The sequence below is a fragment of the Macaca thibetana genome, chromosome 9, assembly GCF_024542745.1.
Source record: "Macaca thibetana thibetana isolate TM-01 chromosome 9, ASM2454274v1, whole genome shotgun sequence".
In the NCBI taxonomy this organism is placed as follows: Eukaryota; Metazoa; Chordata; class Mammalia; order Primates; family Cercopithecidae; genus Macaca; species Macaca thibetana.
The window spans coordinates 39592853-39598511 of record NC_065586.1 but is presented as its reverse complement, the minus strand read 5'-3'; the positions used below and the strand labels follow the sequence as shown (position 1 = coordinate 39598511).

Genomic DNA, 5659 nt, shown 5'->3' with positions numbered 1-5659 from the left:
AGGTCCAGAGTATTCGAATGCTGTGGGAGTGGCTGTCACCAGCTCATGGCTTGATCAGGGTTTACTTCTACTTGTAACTGTGTCCCCAGCAGAGTAAAATCTGAACCCACAAAAGATCCTGGTACGTACTAGTGCTTTTAGAACTGATTGTGAATTTAAGGAAAACTTTTTCTTAGTTTAGAGCGTTATATTTTGACTCAATTATTGTTTTAGTGAAAAACATGCAGTTGCTATAAATGTATTGCAACTGTGACACTGTTTTCAGAATTTTCTTGGAATCTGTCCTGAAAAAAATGATTTCTTTGTTTCATACTGAATAGGAGCTGGGAAAGGCAGCTCCAATGAGAGGTTTGGTAATGGATTTTAGCTGGTGAGGAAATGAAATGTTTGGTTTTGGAAAGAGAGAATGAAGTGGGTGCTGTCTATGAGTGCCCGCTGTGGGGTAGTGGAATTGACAGAAAGAAAGGGAAGACAGGTAGGATTGTCAAAACAATCTCTTCAGGGAAAGCCTTCTATTTTGGTGGGTGGGGGACGTCACTGGCATAAAGGAGTACGGGAGGAAGGAGATGTAATTGTAATGGTAATGGATGGGGCACCAGAGAATCGGATAGGCTTGGTCAGATATTGGATGAGACAATTTCTTAATTAATTTGAATGTTTTCATAGCCTTGAGAAAGCTGAAGATTGAGGACGTATTAGCAGTGGGGTTTTGAGAGGGCCCTGAGAAAGGTGCTTTAAGAAGGGTTTCTAAAAGAGCAGTTGAGGCAAGCAAGAGTGGCCAAATTGGTTTGAGTAGACATAGGATGCCAAATAGGGAGCCTGACAGATTTTGCTTGGTCCTGGAGTAGTTGGTGTCCGGAAGCTGTAAGTCTGAGCTAAGCTATGATCCTTTGTAGGACAGTATGGCCAGATTTAATGGATTAAGGAGGAAAGGATCCTTGGAAGTGGATCTGTGGAGTAGGTAAGGTGTAAATTCATACTGGAACTGGTCCAAGTGGTTAGAAGGGTTGGAACAGCAGTGGAACCTTGGGTTTGGGCCAACATACAAATCCAGCAATTGGAGCACAAGGATAATTTTGTTTGCCTTAATAGTTGGTGAGTGACACTGACATGAGGCACCCACCTATCGGGTTGAAGAGGTTCCTGCAAAAAGAATAAACAAAAGGAGAAGAAAGATTTAGGTTGGGGTGAAATCCTGAAATGTGCCTTGGAGCCAAAGTTCTTGTATTAGGTTGAGAAATAAGCTGGGGTGTTCATAGGGGCTGGAAGTGGGTACCAGTTGAGGCCCTGGACAAGATGGGAAGGAAAAGATTGGAAGTTAAAAAATGACAATGTCATGTGCAGGCAGTTTTCAGAGATTCTGGGACTGTGGTTAGGCAGAGTGATGTTGTGCCTGTGAGGGATGAAAGATACTTAGGTAGAAATGTGGGGGGTGTGGAGGGATGGGGATGAGATGCCTTTTAAGATTAGGAGTGCCACATCTCATGTGTTAGGCTCTTAACTTTGGCTGCTATGGGTGTGGTTAGTATCATCTGATAAGGCCCCTCCATTTAGGGTAATGGGGTGGAGATTCATCCACCCATACCCAGTCTCTGAGTTGGAGGGTAAGGTTGTGAGCTGGGTGTCAGGGTTTGGTTGGGGGAGAAATGCATCAGCGTATTCTCTGAGGAAAATGCCCCTGAGATGTAGGGTGGGTCAGACTTCATCAGTGAGGGAAGTTGTAGTTTGTGGGAAACTATGTAAGGTGAAAGGCCGCCCATACATGAGTTCGAAGGGGTTTAGGTTTATTGGCTGACAGGGAAGGGCTTTCAACCTTATGAGCTCACTGGGTGGGAGCATGGGCCAGGGATCTTAACCTTCAGGGCAAGTTTAGTTAGTTGTTTTAAAAGACCATTGGCTCCCTGTACCTTGTCCAAAGATTGGAAGCAATAAGGGATGTGGAGGATCCATTTGATGTTTAAGGCCTTGGAGACCTGTCGAGTTACATTTGAGATAAAGGCAGGGCCACGATCAGACTGCATGGTTGTGGGCAGTCCAAACCTTGGGATAATTTGTCGTAGGAAGATTGAGGTAACCTCTTTTGCCCTCTTGGTGGTGGTGGAAAAGACCTCGATCTGCCTGTTGAAAGTGATCAACAGGGGTGAGGATATAGTCATGTTTCTTGAGAGGCAGCATATGAATGAAATCAATTTTCCAATTTTGTAGTGGCCTCTGAACACTGGAGGGTGCCCTTTAGCTTGATTTCTGGGCTAAGTGGGTGGTCTGAGTGCTCCCTGGAAAGAAACTTGGTTGCAGATCATATGGGCCTGAGTGAGTTAAGGGTGGTGGCCATGGCAGGAGACTGCAGGTGAGGTTATAAAAGCTGAAGGAGAGGATGATAGCTGGTGTGAAAGAGGCTGTGAATGTGAGTGAGTATGGATTTTTCCTGGGACGTAGGAAAGAGAAGCTTATTGTCTAGAAAGAACCAGCCCTCCTTGTTTGTGGCCCCAGCCACAGAAAGATTGAGGCTTTCTTCTGGTGAGTATGAGGGCTGTTGAGCTGGGAAACAGGTAGTAGGGGTTGGGGCTTAAGGGCTGTTGTTTAGCTGCAGAACCAGCTAGTGCGTTTCCTTCTGATAATAGGTTTGTGGAGAGCCTGGTAAGAGGTGCAAGTTTGACAAAGGGAAGGTCAGGAGCGGAGGTAAGTGAACGCTTGAATATAGGAAACCTTGGTCCACTTCCCATTGCAGCAGATAAAATTTTCAAGATTTCGTTGAATTTGAAAGTCAAAGATTTCATTTTAAGGCCATTGAGTACCATTGTGCAGTCACTACTGGGGCCAAGCCATGTTATAAAAGAAAATGTAACGTTTGGGCTTAATGTGAGGGCTGATACCTAGAGTGTGGAGGTTGCAAGGGAGACAGCCAAATGATGTGTCATGGGGAACGTTCTTCAGGTGGATTTTGAGGCTTCACTGCAATGCTAGCTTCCTGTTGCTGGTGCAATAAATATTTATTTATTTATTTTGAGACAGTCTTGCTCTGTCACCCAGGCTGGAGTACAATGGTGCGATTTCAGCTCACTGCAAGCTCCGCCTTGTGGGTTCACACCATTCTCCTGCCTCAGCCTCCCGAGTTCCTGAGTAGCTGGGACTACAGGCACCCGCCACCATGCCCGGCTGTTTTGTATTTTTAGTAGACGCGTGGTTTCACTGTGTTAGCCAGGATGGTCTCAATCTCCTGACCTAGTGATCTGCCCGCCTTGGCCTCCCAAAGTGCTGGGATTATAGGCGTGAGCCACACACTTAGCGTCTTTAAACAACATATATGTATTCTCTTATAGTTCTGGAGGCCAGAATTCTAAATTCCCTTCCACTGAGTCAAGGTGGGAGCAGGGCAAGTGGCTTCAGAGACTCTGTGGGAGAATCCATTTCCTGGCTCTAGAGGCAGCCTCCGATCCTCGACTTTTGATGCCCTCCTTGAATGACTCCAATTCTTGCTTTCATCACTACACCTCCCACCACTCTCCCATCACCTGCTCTGCTCTTACAAGGATCCGAGTGAGGATATCAACTTGCCACCTAAACAAGCTGGGATAATCTTTCCTGCCAAAGGTCCTTAACTTCCTTACATCTACAAAGCTTCTTTTACCATATAAGGTAATGTTCACAGGTTCCTGGATCAGAATATGGGCATAGTGGGAGGCCACTTATAAGCCTAGTACCGCTAGGCTGCAAAATACTACAAGTAGACTGCAAAACCATTACACCCTTCTTGCGTTTTAATGATTGGGAGAAAAGCAGTTGGGACTTTTTGCTTTGGGGTCCTTCTTAACTTTGCATTTTTAGGGTCTAGGGTCCCTCTTAAACTTGTATTTTTAAGGTCTAACCCTCATCAATCCCCTCCTCCAACCAGAGACACCCACTGCAGTGTTTCCTTGAAAGTCTGATGACATGTCTATATCTAAGTTCTGATGAGAGGCACAGGGCCAGCCAACAGCCCCCATGACAGTCCCCTCGGCCAGAGGGTGCCCACCTAGGCCACACCTGGTGACTGAAACAAGCCCATGGCTGGGAAGGAACATACAGACGGGTCTGGGGCCTGGTGAGGGCACCATGGAGGCCATGGGGTGAGCGAGGTCTGCTAGGACAGTGCAGGTCTGCGGAGCTGAGGTGAGGCTGTAGAGCCTGGCCTAGTGCCACAGGAGCCGGAGGAAGAAGCTGGGGGCTATCGTCCCGGTCCACAGAGATGCTGGAGACTGTGGCACCAGGAGTGGCCCTGAGGCTGTGGAGAGAGCATCTCTACCCCATAGCACCTGGGGATGACGGTGAGGTCCTCACCTGACAAATGCAGCTTCCAAGTCCCAGATGTTGGGCTTTTTCTTTGTACTCAGAGACTAGTGGGGGCAGTGACAGGAAGCCAGGGAACATCTCTTGCTACCTCCTCCATGCTCTGTATGCAAAGACTGAGCGAGGTGGAGCTGGCTGGGAGGTCGGGCACTTCATCCACCTGCTCTTTGGTACTGGTCATCTAGAGGTGGGTGCAGAGGTGGTCCAACCATTTCCGCTGTTCACGTCACTGTAGGTGCACCGGGTTCTTCCTCAGCATTGGGATGATCTGCTTCATCTCCAGTCGCACAGCCTCCAGGCACTGGGAGTGGTCCTCCTGCAGGATGTTCAGCTTCGTCTTGGCCAGGTGTGGAGGCATACGTCCAGCTTGGTCCAGGGCATCCACCGGGTCCCTCGTCGTAGCAGTAAGGTAATGACAGAGTCGTGGTCAGTGCAGGCCACAATCTGGTCATTACCATTGCAAGAGGCAAAGTGTAGAGCTGTGTGGCCCTTGTCATTTGCACAGGGATCCGTGCCATTTTCCAGCAGCTGCCACACTTTTTCCTCGTCGTTGGCACTGGCAGCATTGGCATTGTCTCCCTCATTCTTTTCAGAGCTGCACCTCTTTGCTCATGGGCCCGAGCCAGCAGTGGGGCCTGGCAGTGAGCCTCAGCCACCAGCAGGGATCTTGCAGCACAGCTCCTGGTGCAGCTCTGCATCCTACTGCCACCAGTCATGCGGTGGTGCAAAGGGGACTGGGCCCCAGGGGCCTCCTGGCCTGGGAGGCCCGTGCAGCTGCCCAGTGCAGACCCGAGGTCAGTGAAGGAGAAGAAGCCCCAGGTGCCCTTCAGCTTTTTTTGTTTGTTTGTTTGTTTGTTTTTTGTTTTGAGGCAGGATCTTGCTTTGTCACCCAGGCTGGAGTGCAGTGGCACCATCTAGGCTCACTGTAAGCTCCGCCTTCCGGGTTCACACCATTCTCCTGCCTCAGCCTCCCGAGTAGCTGGGACTACAGGCACCTGCCACCATGGTCAGCTAATATTTTGTATTTTAGTAGAGACAGAGTTTCACCGTGTTAGCCAGGATGGTCTCGATCTCCTGGCCTCTTGATCTGCCCGCCTCGGCCTCCCAAAGTACTGGGATTACAGGTGTGAGTCACCACGCCTGACCCAGCCTCCTTTTCTTTAAATTTTGGGATAACACAGAACTCAGCAAGACTTTGACAGTATGGATGATTACATCCTATTTACAATATTATTGTTTTCCTCTATCTACTTGTTTATTTACTGAGAAAAAAAAAGTGTCAGCGTAATCGTGGAAGCAACCTAATGAATAAACTACACCTTGATTATAAGAA

The 5659-nt window shown here is 48.4% G+C and overlaps 1 pseudogene; it reads right to left on the bottom strand.

Moving 5' to 3' along the window:
* Positions 1-3146: 3146 nt before the first annotated feature.
* On the bottom strand, positions 3147-5042 carry LOC126962219 (ankyrin repeat domain-containing protein 54-like; annotated as a pseudogene).
* Positions 5043-5659: the final 617 nt, after the last annotated feature.